Here is a 19938-nt window from a genome sequence, read left to right as displayed (position 1 = left end):
AAAAATATTCTGCTTGGGGCCCAGTGGTTTCTGCTTCTGCTCACCTGTTTTGGCTTTCCTGCAATCTGCTGCCTTGTTTAACATTTACCCCCTATAGTTTTGTTACCAGAATGGGATGTTAGAAGAATAGGGGGGCTGATCTCTGATCATCTCTGAACTACTGTCATTCCCTGTCTGTGTGGGATACGCCTGTTGCCTAAGGCTAATGGCACGTGGAGTGATTTCTGTTTGGGTCCAACGCCTCAAAGAAGGTAATGGAGATGCCTGAAATCACGCAGAGGAGCATTGCCCAAATGTTTCCCATTACATGTGATTTAAATGTAATAGAGTGCTGAGCAAGCATTCATATAGTAAGTGTGCACTTGTATGTATCTAATGGCAAGTCACAATTGCACGTGAGTGCAGATCTCTCTGCTGGGTCGCTGCAAAGGTACCATTTAAAAGGGCAAAGCCACCTACAATTCTTTTTATTTTCATGGTTAAGGAAAGATTCACTTTGCTTTTGTGCTCTGCTCCAGCCCTGCATTTAAACTCCTCCTTAGCTGTAAACCAAGGAGAGAAATTCTAACCAACAGCAATTTGGGTTAATACCAAAATACTACTGTCTATAATATACTAAGTACAATTTTTAACTGAACTTTCCCTTTAAAGTCACTACCATTGACACCTGTAGGGTTGCAGCAAGTGCCTGCTGTTATTTCATGTTTGCAGCTGTGACGTTTAATATAATAGGGTTATTACAAACATTGCCTACAAAGTTGTTGCCTAGTTGGAAACCATCTCATTTTTGTTTTATACAATTCTATTTATGTTCATTGTTGTGCTGTCAAATGTTTTATATTTTTGTGTTTGTAGCTAATATTTTAATATCAGTGTTTACAATAAATGTTTTTTTTGTCATTTCTTTCTATATAAGACTTTATTTCTTCTGGCACAGACGGTACATAACTTAAGTTAGCTTTTAGAAAATTCTGAGCATGAACAATTGGTCTTGTATTTTTTTTGTAACATTTTTTTTTTAATTATCTGCATTTTTCTTCTGACTCTTTCCAATATGGGTCACTGACACCATGCAAAAACAAATGCTCTGTAACGGTCAGGGCACACAGGCAGATTCAGGGAGATTAATCATCTGGCGACAAATCTCCTCTTCTTCGGGGCTTCTAATCTCCCTGAACTGCCTTCCCGCCGGCTAAAATGCAAATGGCAGATGGCACTCTGCACGATTTGTTTTCCAAAGTCGCCCGAAGTTTACTCATGTGGCGACTTTGGAAAACGAATCGTGCCGAGTGCCATCCCGCCGGCGATTTGCATTTTAGCCGGGTGGGAGGCAGTTTGGGGAGATTAGTTTCCCCGAAGAAGAGGAGATCTCCCTGAATCTGCCTTTGTGCCCTGGCCCTAAAGCTACAAATTTATTGTTATTGCTGCTTTTTATTACACATCTTTCTATTCAGGTCTCTCCTATTCATAGTCCAGTCTTTTATTCAAATAAATGCATGGTTGTTAAGGTAATTTGGAACCTAGCAACCAGTTTACTGAAATTGCAAATACCACAAATAATTTAAAAAAAATTAAAACCAATTGCAAATTGTTTCAGAATATCACTCACAATCATACTAAAAGTGATTTAAGCCAATAGCATTTCCACTTTGTGATTTCTGTAGGTAGATCCCATTACAAGGCTGGCATCTGTTCTGTTATAGCTGCTATCTCTTTCATTTAGAAATGGCATATTATGGGTCAGAGCATGCTGTTTATAAAGGTATAATTTACCAGTCTGTAGTCTAAAAGAAACGATCATTGCCCCAATTTATCAAAAGTAAATTCCATTTCATTCTCAAGCACTAGGGGGAGCTGTGTACATTTGAATGAGGCGTCTTCTATGGTGGCTTCATAATTGCAGCTTCTTACAGGCCCCTATGTAGGAGAAGCTATTATTATTATTATTATTAGGCTTTCTATAGTGAAGACCTGCTGCATGCCGCTCTACTGAGATTATTCATATACACGGTTACCTGCAGCACAATTTATATTTTATATGCCCTGCTTGTAAGAAGGAATGAGCTGCATAACAACAATCTGAGATGTCTGTATAAATCTTTCATTTCTAGCTGTATTTCCATTCACTCTGCTCTCTGGGTTATTTCCCTACAGTGAGGGAAGTCCATACATGCTGCTGATTTCTCAAACCATGTTTCTCTCTTCTTTCTACAAGCCCAATCTTCTTCTCTGGATGCTGATCCTGTGGACATGAGGCTACGTGCACTAAACCTGAGCAAACAGAATTATAGAGTGTTTGTTTTTTTTTTTTCTTTAAGAACCTCCATACTAGTCTGACAGGTCAGTTGAGGCCTCTAATAATTCTCCTTATAATAATAAAGGTGCTACACCAAACCCTTGCAGTATTACAGGTGCTGTTCACATTTCAGCTAACTTTTAGTAAGATGTAGAGAGTGATATTCTGAAACTATTTGCAGTTGTTTTTTATTATTTCTGTTTTTTTTTATTTTTTAACTATTTAGCTTTTTATTCAGCAGCCCTCCAGTTTCCGAGTTTTCAGCAAGCTCGTTGTTAGGGTCCAAATTACCCCAGCAATCAGGCATTGATTAGAATTAGAGACTGGAATATGAACAGGCGAGGGGCTGGATGAGTAATAAAAAGTAGCAATAACAATCAACTTGAAGCCTTACAGAGCATTTGTTTCATAGATGGGGTCGGTGTCATTTGCAAGCTGGAAAGAGAAGAAAGCAAAAAATTAAAGTCAATTTTGGATATTCTGTTACATACTTAAAGTGATACATCCTAGGCCAGCCTTTAATAAACCAATCCTAATTTCTTGCAGGACAAATGGAAGATTCTACATAAGGCCCATATAAATTGGCTTATTACCTATGTGTTTGTTTTAGAAAAGTAAATAGGGCCTATTCACACCCAGCTGCATACAGTATCTTCTGATCGGATTTCCCTGTGTACATTCATTTCTGGATACTGCCCCACTAATGTCCAGCGCTGACAACAATAATGACTTTGAGACCAGACTGAAAGGGGGTCAGTCCCCAGGAAACGGGGCAAATGGTAGCCCTTTTCTGCAGCCATTACAATATTGTTGAAATTCTGGTGGCCAAATATTAAAGAAACTCCGGTATGCTGCAATTTAGGGCACTGACCACAAACTTGCTCATCTTAACCTACTTGTTTCCTAGTAGCCTTATTCCTTGTTATTGGAATCTGTCTTAAACCCAAGGAAAGTGATTACTGGAGTTGACTGAACTGGCGTCTTGGGTGCTAGAGGAATTCCACATTTGTTTGCTAACTACTTAAAGGTGTATCATTAATGGAGATATGTTATTACCATCAAATACCAAAATTAAAGAATTGAGAACCATATTCAGCCCATTCCAAAATTTTCAAAAAGGCTGCAAAATGACACGGGCCTACCAAAGTAAAACTAACTATTGACATGGAAACCAAAGAAGCTGAAGCACTGGGAATTTATTTGGAGGAGCATGAAGGGTGATTGGAAGTGAAATTTGGAAATGTGTTTACCTTCCATGCTGAATCAATAAAACGAGTGCCTCATTGAAAGACATATATGATAAGTAGCATAATTCAATCCTTTCATTGACTGAATCTCAGCATGGTAATGAAAGGTGGTGGATTAGCCTGAAAGAGCCAGGCACCTTCTCAGGGATGAGACATTGTTATATGTACTCGATACTCATCAGCCCTATGATCTTTCCCTGTGCTAATTTGTTTTTCTCCCTCACTACCTCTGTGTGTTCTAAGACCATTGGAGATGATCTGACATTTCCTGCTGGTATCCAAAAACCAGACTGAAAGCCGCACTAATTAGATTCAGCTTGTTTGGTAGCATGTCTAGCCACGGCAACGTTTTTGATAAGATCACTGTGGCTGTCACCATTGGCCAACTGATTCTTGGCATTACACTGACACAGTTCACGGTCTAATGAAAGTGAAAGGCAGGATAGTTCCCTGTATATTAAGTGCATGTCTGCTCTGTCACCTGCAAATGGTCTGAAAGTTATTGGAACAAGTGTTGGATTTACCTGCCAGTGTGTGACCTCTGGATGTGAATGCTGGACTGGGCGCAGACATCTCTAGCAATAGGTCCAAGGCTTTGTAACCCCATTTAATTCCAGAATGCACAGGAATTTTTTTTGATGAAAGCAGATGTGAAGCAAGAAATGCCATTGTTTGCTCTATAAGTAAACTAGACAAACAGTTCAGGATATTGGCATCCTCCTTTTATCATTATCAGCCTCTTTATAGCCATCCTAAGGAATTCTTTTGTAGATCGAAGGAGGGATAGTCCTTAAACTTTACATTGACAGGCCAAGTTATAGCACAATGTTATACAAAAAGATCAGTTAGCAGACTGAGGGCCATACAATTCCTTTGGAGGGCTACATCTGTCCATGGGCCACTAGTTGGACAGTCTTGATCTACAGAGGTGATTATGCGCCCAGTGCTGCAGTTGCATTGTCTGCACTTTTAACTTCAGGGGGGATTCATTCTCCTTTAAGTTGTAAGGTGGCCAAGCACACCCAGGTGTTATCATAAATTTCTACATAGTAATTCATAGTCATGTCTTGAACTTATCTAATGTATCGGCCAGTACAATCACCTCGGAGAGAATTCTGCATGTTTACATCTCACTTGGCACACACAGGGAGCATAGGGCAGGCAGAGTATGGCACACACAGGGAGCATAGGGCAGGCAGAGTATGGCACACACAGGGAGTGCAGAGTCAATAATTATTATTAATAGTCAATAATTATTCCAAGATTTCTGTCTTGGAAATAAGATCCTTGTATGAAAGATTGGTCGGCAGACTAAAGCTGGCCATACATGTTGAGATTTTTAAAAGATCAGATCCTGATCGTGAGACCACGATCTTCTCAGAACGATCGTACGAATTTACCATCAACTAAAAAGACCAATTTGCCAGGAAAACGAAGGGGAGCTGCCTGCTTGGCCCTGCAAACATAGATAGATTGCACTGGGACCAACAAAGATTTTTTTGACCTGGCCGATCAATTTCCTGACGGATGTCGGCGAAAAATCGTAAGATGTATGATCGTTCGAATCCCACTAACCGCACGATAATTTAGAAGGATTGGCTTCCCTAAAATCGGTCGTTCGGCAAGAGAAATCTTGGCGTCTATGGGGACCTTAACCATACATGAAGCTAATTCAATTTTCAAATTACCTTGCCTATAAACAGACCCTAATGTTATGCTTCTGGACTGTTTGAGGAAACCAAAACAAATGGAGGAAACCCACATACACATCAGTAGAAAATGCAAACCCTATGAGACTGTGCCCTGGCTGGGATCAAACCCAGAGCTGCATGAAGCAATACCAATCAATATAGCCATCTGAGGAATTCCAAGTGAAGATGGCAATGCCTATTACCAACGCTATGTATGAATGCTAGGTTTTTCATGTTTACCTACTACACTGGAGTTTTTCAGTGCTGGGAATTCAATTCCCAATACCTGTAGGATCCCATTATTGGAAGGAATGCTTAGAACAAAACACAATTGTATGTTTTAATTCAATCATGGGTGGTTCCCCTCATCCTATTGACATCACCCACCCTCTTCCTCTCCACCACTTGTGGCATTCAGACACTTGTCTTTTGTCTTTATACTCCCATAAGTAATGGGTCTGTTTTTCTCTGATGAATGCTCCTCTGCAAGTTCAAACCATGGCGTGATGAAACTGTAAATTATAGGTTTGTATTAATGAAAAGGTGTGTCTGTGTTTTATATAATACGGATCTGAATGATGCACTTTGTGGTATGATAAGGATTTTGGATGGATTAGATACATATACGGGCAGATTGATGGACACATACAGCAATGGTTCCAAAATTGAGCTTCTGGCCCCACTGTGGTGCCTGGAGGGGAGTTATGGTTTAGACTGAGAGATAGTTAACATTTGCTCTTGTAGATACCCAGATTAAGGTCAATTAGGGTGAGATTTGGGGTGAAACCCTATTTGATTTTATAGGTATTCTTGTAACTATGGCTGAATGACTGCTAAACCAATGTATATTTTTATATCTGTGACCTTGTTATGTGATAAGGGAAATGGACCTAAGGTTGGACCTTCCAGGTTACACTTCCATACTGGGCAGTTGGGCTTTTTTTTGTCTAATGGCACAGCCCAGCTGCAAAAAAGATCCCTGGCTAAGATAGCAAAGAGGAGTGCCGCTCTGGGTTCTAAGGTAGGTTATTATAATCACTGGGGGTGACCTAAAAAGCATGGCAAACCTTTCCCTCTAGTGATATGGCCTTTCCTTTTCCATTTATGTATGTTCAGGCTTGGGGTGCGTGCAGTACCAAATTTTTGTAAAGAGTGGAGCTGGTGAGTGATTTCCCCTTTAAAATAAAGGGGGAAAAAGGTCCCAACAGCCCTTGTATTTAATATGGGGTTGAGGGCAGACTAAGTAAGAATAAAATGGACTTCCCTCCCAGAATTGAAGTTTATGCAAGATACCAAAATTTGGCCACGCTGCTCCTGGGGAAATATCAGCCAAACCATAATTTGTGTCATGATTTCTACTTGTATCATTGTAGAATTTATGAAGCATTTTCAGTGCCCACTGGTAAGACATTTCAGTAGTGGGAAATGTCATTTTATTCATGATGTGACCTTGATTGGAACAGTTAAATATATAATTTGCTCTGACCCTCCTGTTTGTTCAGCCTCCCAATCCGCTGCTGAGATGCACAAAACATGCTTTTTGTCTGCTCGATACTAAGCCCAATCATTGCATGCCAACATCTTTCAATTATTACTGTTTTAATTAATAAGGTTTCTTTGTGCCTCTTTTTTTATTTCTCATCAAATGTCTCTTTGGAATTGTAAGAGAAATGATTGAATCTGAACTTGGAGTTCTGGAAGCAGAATCTAATCTGAGCTTAGAGTTTGGAAGATTAACTTTATTGCATTTCATACTATACAGCCCAAAAGATTGAATCTATCTCTGAAGGAAACCACTGATCTGCAGCAAACAAATGCTGCTTCCTTCTCTTATCTGATTCAGCAAGTTTTCATTTAAAGACAAAGGAACAAGGCAAAGACTTTTCATAGGAAAATTGTAATAATAATTGTCTATTGTGTGTGTCATTTAATAATAATAATAATAAAGTTGAGGTATATCATGTCTTTACCCATCTTAAGATGGTTCTCCTACTGCTCCAGTATATCTTGCTTCTTTGCCCACTCTGTCCCACTCTAGGATGCCATGCTTCTCCTACCACTCCATCCCACTCCAGTCTGTCCTGCTTCCTCTTGTGTTCTGTCCTGCTCCAGTCATTCTTCCTTCTCTACTCCCTCCATTCATTCCTGTTCCAGATCTTTGGACTCTACTATTTGTCTAGTCTTATTGGATCTTAACTGCTTCTTGCCTGAAGGACTTTCCTTCCCTCCTTCCATTTGAGTACAGGAGATTTCTCCATTAGCAATCCCTTACAGGACCCTGGGTAAATGTTTAGTTCATAAGGAGAGGGGATGTGAAGACTAATTGAAAGAGGACCACACCCATGATACAATGATAGTCTCAGTACATGGGATTTTTCAAACTTTACAATAAGTGTGAATGAGATGTGAGAAATGTTGGTTGGAGAGGCAATCACAGGAGATTTTGGTGCAATCTGCTGAGCACAGGAAGCAGAGGTTCTTGGGAAGAAGCAACTATGTTCGTGAGGTCCAAGATTAAGGACCATGGAGCAGATTTCTTGCTGTCAAGCAGCTGATACCTAGGTTTGAAAATGGAGCAATGGCTAGATCACGTATAGATGTAATGGCTAGATGTACATATATCAAGTATTACATGAGCACCGAATTTCAGTCTTTTGGGTAAGATTTGGGCATCGTTGTTCTGTACATATGTACTGTTTTCATACTTGCAATATATTATGGAGAAGCCAGTTGGTTTGATGGATAGAATAGATAATTTTTAGGCTTGTTTGGTAACATGGAAGGTAGTGAGTGGGAATCATGTGGAATATTATATAGCAGGGCTGTCCAGCTGGAGGCGTGCAGCTGGACATGGTCCTCCAAAGGATTTTTATGGCCCCCTTTCTGCTTGAAGGCTCCATTTACTTCACTGTATGTCATCATATTTTTAATTTTAAACAGTACTTAAACATCCCATACAGCAGTGTAACAAGAGCACCCCAAGCCCCCTGGGGAGGCTAAATAATGCTATAAAGGAAGCAGACCCGATGGTCTCTATAGTTACACCACTGATCCCATATGAGACATAATTAGCCCACTACATGGACTAAGTTGTGGGAGTGGGAATGTTTTATCTTCCATGTGGATGAAACTATATCTTCTCTTTCTCTATCATGATAAGATGAAAATGTGGAACACATTAAGTTGGGGGATGCATGATGTCTGCCAAGTTTTCATACCAAACCTCCTTACATATTGCAAGTAGAGGGAAAAGAGAAAGTACACCACCAACAATGACGTTTACCCATAATATTTTTGGATATGGAAAAAAAAAGGAATAAAAGTTATGAAAATGGAAAATCAATGGTGTCAACTCTAGACACCAACAAATGTTACAGTGGGAGAGAAAGGGAACTGTAATAGTACCTGGGAGGTGGTGGGGATGCCCACCACCTCCGTTCCTGTGCATGGCTGGTACGTGCTGCTTTCGGGTTTGACCGGCATGGGTTTGACGCTGGCGTCTATGTGCGTGGGTCTTTTTACATTCGGTTTACATCGACCAATGTAGGTCTATTGTTCATAGTTCCTGGGTGCACTTCTAGTCTTGTTTCTTTGTTCTTGATCCTTTGCTTTCCCTGACCTTAGCCTGTTACTGACTTTTCTTCTGGATCCTGACTTTGTACTTTGTTTACTGTTTTGGTTGGACCCAGCCTGTGTCTAGTTTTGATCCTGGCCTGTTCTACAACTACGCTTTGCTGAACCCTGTTCTTCCTGTTGCAAGTTACGGTTCCCTTGTTTGCCCAGAACTCTTGCCTTGGTTCTCTTTTTTAAGACCTGGCGCAAACAAGTAGTGGAGGGCTCCTCCCGAAGCAAAAGGTTAATGTTATAGCCGGAAGCATGAGCTGAACCTTGACGTCTGTTCTGGCTTTTGGGAAACAGGAGCCTAACGCAGCCATTGGAAAGTGGTGTAGATGAACCAGCAATGCATGTAGTTCTGTTTTTCTAGAGACTCTCTTCCACCACTCTGCAATAATATTCAATAACAACTATTTGAGCATTCCACTCAATATCTCCCAATATCATTATTCCATGCCTGGTTCTCACGTTAAACCATAGCAGCCAGGCAATGCAGTGCTATCCTTACGACAACAAACAAACATGACATACAGCTAAAAGTTTCACACGTTCACCCACCATATACATCGACACATAAATCACCATTGAGGTTTACCGATTAGACGGGCACCCTTTCAGACAAGCCCGGCTGTTTGTAGTGTGTACATTGGATACTCAAACACAGCTACTTTCCCACTGTACTATTTGCATGGATGCCATCATTAATCTGTGACCCTGTCGCCTTCACAATGAAATATAAAGGTTCAATACAGCAATAGAATGAGATTCTTTCCCATCAGATACAGGAATGCTTTTCTCTTTCTCCATTTGCTCAACTGATTTGCGTCTATGCTGTGTTTGCCTTGTGGTGTATTTGTTCCCGTGCACTTCCACCCAGTGAGCGCCCAGTAGGGGTTCATCAGTGACATCTGAAATGGACAACTCGACCAAGTTAAAAGAAAATGGCAACATGGGATTAAGGACCTGAAACTACAAGGTATTATTTTTTTATAGAAACTAATGACTGTAAAAGGTAAAACAGAACTATGATTTGCTGTTATGTGGGTTACCTTCAGGTACTCCTGGTTTCTCCTTACCATTCATCATGTCCTAATAATACAGATTTTACATTTTGCAACTACTGTTTTTATCTACTAATTGAGGGGCTCACAATCCCTTATTTGACTTAAATGGGGTGTTCGCCTTTAAATTAATAAAAATAATAAGTTGTAAATTGCAAGCTAAACATTGGAAACGACAACAGACTGAAACATTTGCCTCAATTGCAACTGATTTGCAATGAATCACACTTAAAGGGATACCGTCATGGGAAAAAAAAAAAAATTTCCAAACACATCAGTTAATAGTGTTGCTCCAGCAGAATTCTGCACTGAAATCCATTTCTCAAAAGAGCAAACAGATTTTTTTATATTCAATTTTGAAATCTGACATGGGGCTAGACAAATGTCAGTTTCCCAACTGCCCCAGTCATGTGACTTGTGCTTTGATAAACTTCAGTCACTCTTTACTGCTGTACTGCAAGTTGGCGTGATATCACCCCTCCGCCCAGCAGCCTATCAACAGAACAATTGGAAGGTAACCAGATAGCAGCTCCCTAACACAAGATAACAGCTGCCTGGTAGATCTAAGAACAGAACTCGGTAAAATCCAGGTCCCACTGTGACACATTCAGTTACATTGAGTAGGAGAAACAACAGCCTGCCAGAAAGCAGTTCCATCCTAAAGTGCTGGCTCTTACTGAAAGCACATGACCAGCAAAATGACCTGAGATGGCTGCCTACACGGTACAGACCAATATTACAACTAAAAAAAAATACACTTGCTGGTTCAGGAATGACATTTTATATTGTAGAGCGAATTATTTGCAGTGTAATTTAAAAATAAAAACTTCATCATAAAAATCATGACAGAATCCCTGAACGATCATGAAATTCTGGGGAACAAATGCTGCATTGTGGGGAAAAAAACATGGAAATTGCGATCAAAAATGTACTTTGAATTAAATGAGCCCTGTAAAATACGGTGCAAAGTGCAGTGCTGACAGCCTCAAGGTAGTCCTTTCCTTAGTGTGTGTCATAGGACAAGGGGTAAGTACAGGGCTCCTAAAGTGCCAGTGGCTGCTGGAGTTTCCTAACTTGCATATCAAGATGAAGACCAAGTTAGGGAGCAAGGAGGGGGGTCCTACTTACCTCTCCCCACCTGCTTCACTTAAATACAGATCTGCCAAATGCAAACTGTAGTGTATCCATGGGGGAACCACAGGTCCTTGAACTTCAGACTTGCATCTGTGAGTGTTATCAGCAGGACAGGGTGCAAAGTGCAAAAAAAATTTGTTGGCTTGTGCCTAACTTTTACACTCTGCACCTTGCCTTGCCAGTGCTAAATGACCCCTACGGGCAGGTTAATTGGCTCCTAGTTAAAACTCTAATATAATAAAGTGATCTATGGCAGATGTGGAGACTAGTTGTGCAGACACTCAATTTGTCCACAATTATTTTTGAATTTTGACCTCTGGATTTGGCCATTGAATCAGGGGTGTATTTATACCCTAAGCCCCACCCCTCTTCTCCCAATGATCAGTGCATATTTATTTGGTCCTGCTGTCTTGTGCATGCAGTGTTGGACTGGTCCACAGGGATTCCAGGAAAACTCCCGGTGGGCCCAGGTGTCAGTGGGCCCTCATGCTGCTAAAAATTTGGCCTATTTCATGGTCATTCTTTATTTCTATGGGAACAAAAAGGCTAAATAGATGGAATAATAGATTATAGTATGTAAAGAAAAGAAACTAGGAGAATTGCGGTTGAGTGAGGAGAGGAAGAATAATAGTACTGAGAGTGGGCCCCTGCTCTAAGGTGTTTGGGTGGGCCCCTGGGGTCCCAGTCCGACACTGTGTGCATGCACCAGTCAGCATAGGCAGGTGCACCCTCAGTTCTGCTGCTGGATTACACAGCAAGTATCTGGTTGTGGGCTGGGGGGCTTTTTAAATCACTTTTTAAAGGCACCCAAGGGACACCCCCAGAATGCTGCTGCTCTAGGCACAGGCACTTGGTGCCTATATGGTAAATACCGCACCTTAAAGCAAGGCACCCTTAGTGGGTAAAAACCCAGAAGATATAACAAATCCCTGGCTCCTGCCCCAGCATTCTAATGATCTTTATTTTTTTTTTAAATATGTAAATTCATGCTCTATTTAACAATCTGCTTCCCTTCTCTTCACTGCACTGCAGGCGGTCTGGGAGTAAAAGGTTAAATATGCAGTTTGAAGCTATAATTACAGTCTTTAGTTTCTATAAAAAAAGTAATTAATTAGCACACTATTCTAGTTATTTTTAATTTCTGCATTGCTCCAGTCATACACAGCCACTTTGAATCAGCCCCGTGTTGTGTCTTACATCTTATCTTATTCTTATATTCTGTAGTTGTTATTTATGTTAAAAAAAAAAAAAAATGTCAGGGTCACTTTCAGTTTTAGTGAAACCCATGTGACCTACTTTCCATGAGCCCTGTAAGATGTGCACTGATGCACGCACACGGAATCTGTGGAACACACAGATAATTCTGCCGGCACACAAGTGATTCTGTATGTGTAATGACCCATCACCAATCTTCATGCATGTGGGGTACTGTTAAAAAAGGGGGCTACATTTGCACCTTTCAACAGCGCTGTATACATGAGGGGTGGGTAAGTGAAAGCTCATAGGTGTTTCACATCCTTGTGTATGCAGCCCTAATTGAGTAATGTTCTTTTGTGCCCCTTAGTGCTCTAGAACTAGAACCCTTGTGATTTCAGTATTGTCTTAATATCAAACTAATATATATATATATATGTGTATATATATATATATATATATATATATATATATATATATATATATATATATATATATATATATATATATATATATATAGTCAAATACAAGAGATCCTCTGCACTCAACCCATTATCAATATATTTAAGACAGAGACATTTTGTGCATATTGCTACTGAAAAATGCCTTACCCTTTAAACAAAACAGGGATTGTTTGTCCATATATTGCAATATATTTAAGCTGGACAACTACGTCAAAGTCATCCCATATCTGGCCAGTCCTATGCTCAATTTTCATCTGATTCATTAAGAATTCTATTGCTTCATTATACATTTTACAAAGGGACTAAGTTTTACCTGCAACTTACTTGCTGCTTTCAAAGTAAAACTCCCAAACTTGGCTGCCCTTTTATTAGACACCAGTGGGATCACCTGACTATAACTGGGAAGGGTGGGAGCTACAACATGGAGCTGGTCACTGCTCCTGTATAACTATAACAAACAAGGGAAAGTTGTGCTCACCACTATTTTTTAAAAACATTAGGCGATGAGGCTGTGACCACAAAATACATATAGTCAAATACAAGACCAGCTCCATGTTGTAGCTCCCACCCTTCCCAGCTATAGTCAGGTGATCCCACTGGTGTCTAATAAAAGGGCAGCCAAGTTTGGGAGTTTTACTTTGAAAGCAGCTAGTAAGTTGCAGGATGCGATATGCATCATAACAAAATTAGACAGATGCATAAATTTGGCCACCCCAACAACATCAATAATTAGTTGAGCCTCCTTTTGCAAATGTAACAGCCTCTAGATGCCTCCTATAGCCTTTGATGAGTGTCTGGCGGTATTTTGACCATTCGTTCATACAAAATCTCTCCAGTTCAGTTAAATTTGATGGCTGCTGAGCATGAACAACCTGCTTCAAATCTTCCCATAGATTTTCCATGATATTCAAGCCGGGGGACTGTGCAGCCATTCCAGAATTTTGTACTTCTCCCTCTGCATAAATGCCTTTGTAGATTTAGAAGTGTGACTATTGTCATTGTTTTGTAATATCCAACCCCTGCGTAACTTCAACTTTGTGACTGATGCTTGAACATTATCCTGAAGAATTTGTTGATATTGGGTTGAATTCATCCGACCCTCGACTTTAACAAGGGCCCCAGTCCCTGAACTAGCCACACAGCCCCACAGCATGATGGAACCTTCACAGTAGCTAGCAGGTGTTTTTCTTGGAATGCAGTGTTCTTCTTCCGCCATGCCAATGCTTTTTGTTATGACCAAATAACTAAATTTTTGTCTCATCAGTCCAAAGCACTTTGTTCCAAAATGATTGTGGCTTGTCTAAATGAGCTTTTGCATACAACAAGCGACTGTGTTCGTGGCGTGAGTGCAGAATGGGCTTCTTTCTCATCACCCTGCCATTCAGATGTTCTTTGTGCAAATTGTGCTGAATTGTAGAACAATGTACAGATACACCATCTGCAGCAAGATGTTCTTGCAGGTCTTTGGAGGGGATCTTTGGGTTGTCTGTAACCATTCTCACAATCCTCCGCATATGCCGCTCCTGTATTTTTCTTGGCCTGTCAGACCTGGGTTTTTACAGCAACTGTGCCTGTGGCCTTCCATTTCCTGATTACATTCCTTACAGTTGAAACGGTTTAAACCTCTGAGATAGCTTTTTGTAGCCTTTCCCATGATACTGAACAATCTTTGTTTTCAGATCTTTTGAGAGTTGCGAGGATCCCATTCTGTCACTCTTCAGAGTAGATTCAAACAGAAGCACAACTTGCAATTGGCCACCTTAAATCCCTTTTATCATGATTGGACACACCTGCCTTTGAAGGTCAAGGCTTAACAAGCAAATCCAACCAATTTGGCGTTGCCATTAATCAGTATTGAGCAGAAATTACAAGGGTACCCAAATGTTTGCACAGCCAGTTTTTCACATTTGATTTAATTTCCTACAACTGAATACTGCATCACTAAAAATCTTTGTTCAAAAAACACCCCAGTACTCAGATGTTCCTAGGAAATGTAATTCTTCTAGGTCAAATCATCACATTGACCTAGCATTTAACTGGGGGGGGGGGGCAGGCCAACCAGAGCTGCCACATCAGGGGCCCACAACACCCCCTAATAAAGGCACCTTTCGCAGCAGTTCTCCTGCGCCTGTGGTATTTGTTCCCTACCTATACTACGTTTGGAATTCTGCTTTGGATGGGAGCAAGGGACACAATGCCAAAGCATCTACTAGTGATGGGCGAATCTGTGCCATTTTGCTTCGACAAAAAATTAAATTTGCGAAACGCATTGAAGTCAATGGGCGTCAAAATAAATTTGACGTGTGTGACTATATTTATACAAGCGACTATTTGGTCCAAATACATTTAAGTCAACAAGCGTCCGAATAATTTTGACGCGTGACAATTTTCATGCGCACACCAATTTTGACGTGACAATTTTTTTTGATGCGGCACATTTTTCACCAGCGAATTGTTGCCGCAGTTTAACAAATGCATTCGCTTGTGGCAATTCATTGCAAATTAGTGTCTGGTGAATTTATTCACCCATCAGTATCATCTACTTTTGAATAAGGGCTTACACCAGCTTATACCTCGTTTACTGGGGGGAAAAACCCAGTGGGTGCAGGAGAACTGCTGCAAAAGGTGCCTTTATTGACCACACCATGTGTGGTATCTGTTCCATACCTATACAACATTTTTTCCCAGTACCCTGGCTGGCCAGTCCAACCCTGAAATGACCACATGCACGACAATTTCCATTTGCTCCATTTAGCTAGATAAATAGTAACCTAGAACAAGAGGTGCCACTTTGTCTTCCACTTCCATAAAGCACCTGAAATATAATTACACTATGATGATTTTCCCATAAATGGGTAGCAGTATATACTGTAATGCCCATTCAGAGTCAGGAAGGAGCACTCAGTAAAGATTTATTGTGAGTAAGATATATACTTTTCTCTTGAGAGCATAGGCAGAGCAGAGATGGACTGGGGAGATAACTATCATTCCTTGCAGTAGGAGGTCAAATGGGATTAAATCATGCTTAACTCTCAGCATCAAGTAAAAGGTTGTAATGGGGAAGGTATGCTTGTATGTCTTTTCTGTTGTGTGATTGGATGAGAATAAATGATTGGTAAAATTTTAACATTTTCAGTGGCCCCTTAAAATTGTATTTCATTGACCCACCCTTATAAAATCTTCACTGTCCAGACCCTTGAGACTACCCCCTAAATTTATACATTGTAAGTAACCTTTGGATCCTTAGAAATGCTGATGTGGAAATGCTGTCGCCTATAAACTCTCTTAATATTGTTCTCCGAAGAATCTGCTGGTAAATGAGTTAGACTCGCGCACAACATTAAATATTACTCACAGACAAGGATACAGATGGCAACAAAAGTGCGAGGCATTGATTGAAGCACAAATAATTCATAGGCATCGTATAAAAGAAATGCTCAACCAAGTTAAACGGAGCAATCACAAGCCTGACTTATAAAAGATACATGAAATAACAACAGCAGAGAGATACAGTAGCAACTTTAATATCTCCGAGTCTTTCTGATAAGCAATATTGTCTTGCTAATTTCATTGTTGCAATAAATGAAAGGGTTGGAGACATAATGGCTTCTGTATGTTTTCTTTTAGTTGGAGGTATCATTTTCTCTATAAAAGATTTTTTTGATAACTTTATATCCATCGCACAGCTTCAGGGTGAGCATCTGCTAAAAAAGATCTAATCCCTTGGCCTAGGAGCTGATTTACAGCACAACTAAATCCCACAAATGATCAGGCTTGAAAATATGTGATATATGCAGAGGGGTGCCTGCCACTACATAGAGATGGTGAGTTACAACTGCAGGTACAGTGTGCAAAGTGCAATTTCGGGGTGCAAATCACCATGGGGGGAATGTAATTAAAGTCGCAAAAAGAAGAAAAATTCGCACCAATAAGAATAAAAATCTGCATCTTGCAATGTAATATTGTTCCTTAAACTGTGTTATTGCATTGCGAATTTTAATTGCGCATTGTGAATTTTAATTGCACATTCAGAATTTTAATTGCACATTGTGAATTTTAATTGCGCATTGTGAATTTTAATTGCGCACTCTTAAGAAGTGCTTGAAGGTGTCGTAATATTTTTCAGTAAAAAGTTACATTTACTGCGCATTGTCGCAAACTATAAAATTCGCAAACGGTCTTTCACTGTTGGAAATATTCAGTTTCCGGGTTTGCAAAATCGATCTAAAATTTGGACAAAGCAAAATTTGTTTGCGCAAAGGCATAACTTTTCGCATTGCGAATAGTTTTTCATTACAGACTTTTATTACAGCCTAACTGTGGCTGCACAGGGAGTTGTGCCCAATGTGTAACAACAAAAGCAATTGCAACTGGGTTGTTATGGTCCAGCGTCGCCACATCTCGACTGCTGAATGAAAAGTATCGACAGGCTGGGGAGGTTTTTTTTTTTTATTTTTTATAAATTCTATTTACAATATAGGCTTCTAAGGGCCCCCTTTCCATAAGCTGCTGCCCTTAACATAATTCCCTGGTGCCTATATGGTAAATTCAGCTGTTGTCAACAGGCACCCTTGTGTGTGATTCACCAGAAGAGGCGTCAATACATTGCGTTCATATAGGCGCAACCACATATCCAGCTGCAGTTATAAATGAGCTTCCAATAGTGAACATCCCTGTTCCTTAAAGGAGCAGTAACACCTAAAACAGAAAGTGTATCAAAGTTTGCTTCAGAAAGACTACTATAGTTAATATAAATAAGCTGCTGTTTAGCCATGGGGGCAGCCATTCAAGCCACAGGGCTTATCTGTTATGTGCTATGTAACCTGTTCCTTTTCTCATTTTTTCCAGCTTGAATGGCTGTCCCCATGGCTACACAGCAGTTTATTTATATAAACTATAGTATGTCTATGAAGATTCTCATTTATCCAGGTCATGATATACAGTATCTCATAGATCTAGTGGTGAAAGTTTTCAAGAAAAACTCTTAAAGGAGAAGGAAAGGTTAAACTAAGTTAGCCTTATCAGAAAGGTCCACCTAAATATACCAGTAAACCCTCAAAGTAATGCTGCTCTGAGTCCCCTGTCAAATGAAACACTGCATTTCTTTCCTTCTATTGTGTACACATGGGCTTCTCTATCAGACTTCCTGCCTTCAGCTTAAACCTCATTGCCCTGGGCAAGAGCATGCTCCTCCTCCCCTTCTCTGCTGTAATCTAAGCCCAGAGCAGGGAGAGACTCAGGGAGGAAGTGATGTCACACCAAGTTAATACTGCAGCTCCTATACTAAACAAACAGAGTTTCTAGAGCTTTTTACTCAGGTATGGTAAAACATTCTACAGAATAAATATAGCATTCTATCTTGCACTATTGCAGCTAATCCATTGGCAATAAAATGCCTCCGTAGCTTTCCTTCTCCTTTAAGGGGCAGATTTATCAAGGGTCGAATTGAAAATTCGAAGTAAAAAAATTTGAATTTCAAGCTATTTTTGTGTACTTCAACTAGGGAATAGTCCAAATCCGAATCGAATTTGAAAAATTCGAAATTTGAATATTGAAATTTATCATGTACTGTCTCTTTAAAACTTCGACCACTCTCCATCTAAAACCTGCCGAATTGTTATTTTAGCCTATGGGGGACCAACCTATTTGGAGTCAATTGGTGGACTTTGAAAAATCGAAATATTTCAAATCGAATTCGAGCGAAAACGATCTTACTTAGATTCGAACGATTCTAATACAGCCTATTTACCCGCAGAAAAAACTTTGATTTTTTTAATAAATTTCTGTTGGTCTTTTTTTACTTCGAAATTCCACCCTTGATAAATCTGCCCCTTAATGTCCAAATGTCTAAGTTGACTTTGTCTTAATTCTACTAGATACTGTATAGACTGTAGAAGTCTTTCTAAAGCAAACACACAGAGTGTGTCACCAATGCAGGCTAAAAGTATATTATATATGAATTAATTCATTTTCTGGCGTTACTGTTCCTTTAACTCAGCCTAATATCCTTGTAGAGTCTTTACTGAGTCCCTTGCTGATGTGATCCAGGGTATATAGACATACATAGGTCCAACGATTCTTTTCCTATTATATTTCCCCCTTAAAGGTTGGGTTAGTCATCAAAGCAAGGTCTTCTGCATACAGTTCTTGGTGGCAGGTAAGGGAAATATTTTTAGCTCCACCAGTTAAGGAGCAACTAGATATATCTTCCTAAGGAGGAAATTGCCACGAATCAGTATTTAAGTCTAAAATAGAATAATGCTAGAAATGCTGTATTTTGTATACTAAATATAAACATGAACTGCACCAGAAACCTAATAAAACAAATGATTTATGTTTTCAAATTTGGCCACCGGGGATCACTATCTTGTAACTTAGTCAAACATTTTGCAAGACCAAGATCATGCACATGCTCAGTGTGGTCTGGGCTGCTTTGGGATCATCATAAATTATCAAAACAAAAAGGTTAATAATATCTGCCATAGAAGCCGATACAGCAAGACTGCACTGGATCCTGTGTTGTCATGTAATCTAATGTGGATTTTATAGTTTTTGTTTTGTTTAATACAAACTGACTCCAACTCTGCAGAACCAGTGGCTGCAACATAATAATACTTCAATGAGAGTCTGGCTTCATGATCTTTGTCCCTGCCACTGGAGTTGGAAACATTAAAGGGGATGTAAAGGCAAAAACAAAAACCCATGTGAATCTCTACACAGTCGCCGACTGCTCTACAAGGAAACAAACTAAGCTGCTTGAGTTCTGCACAGCTAGGAAGTAAGATGGGGGGTTGCCCCCTGCTGTTCATAAGTATGATCGTTTCCCTGCAGAGCAGTTAGGGACCGTCTGAAGTGTCCTATCCACAGCAGTCAGAACAAGTAAAATGAAGGGGGAATTTCACTGCATACAGTCAGGTTTCTTATAAAAACGGTACACATTTTTTAATTAAAGTATATTGGAGATAGGTTTCTTTTTCATTAAAGAAAGTAAAAATGGGATTTTATTTTATTTTGCCTTTACATTCCCTTTAATACTTGTCTCCAAGCCATGGATTTAAAAATGAGAACCAGTGGGAGCAACATCAAAAGGGTAGTGAGCACCATGTTGTTAAAAAAATACCTTTTTTGACCATTAGTGCACACTATCACCTTAGTGGTAGAATAAACAGCTTCAGCAAGGCCCGTTCACTTTCCCTATCAACTGTGCTACAATATAAATGTTCAAGTTCTTTAAAG

Source organism: Xenopus laevis, chromosome 7L, assembly GCF_017654675.1.
Source record: "Xenopus laevis strain J_2021 chromosome 7L, Xenopus_laevis_v10.1, whole genome shotgun sequence".
NCBI lineage: Eukaryota > Metazoa > Chordata > Amphibia > Anura > Pipidae > Xenopus > Xenopus laevis.
Note: the sequence above shows the minus strand (reverse complement) of the source record.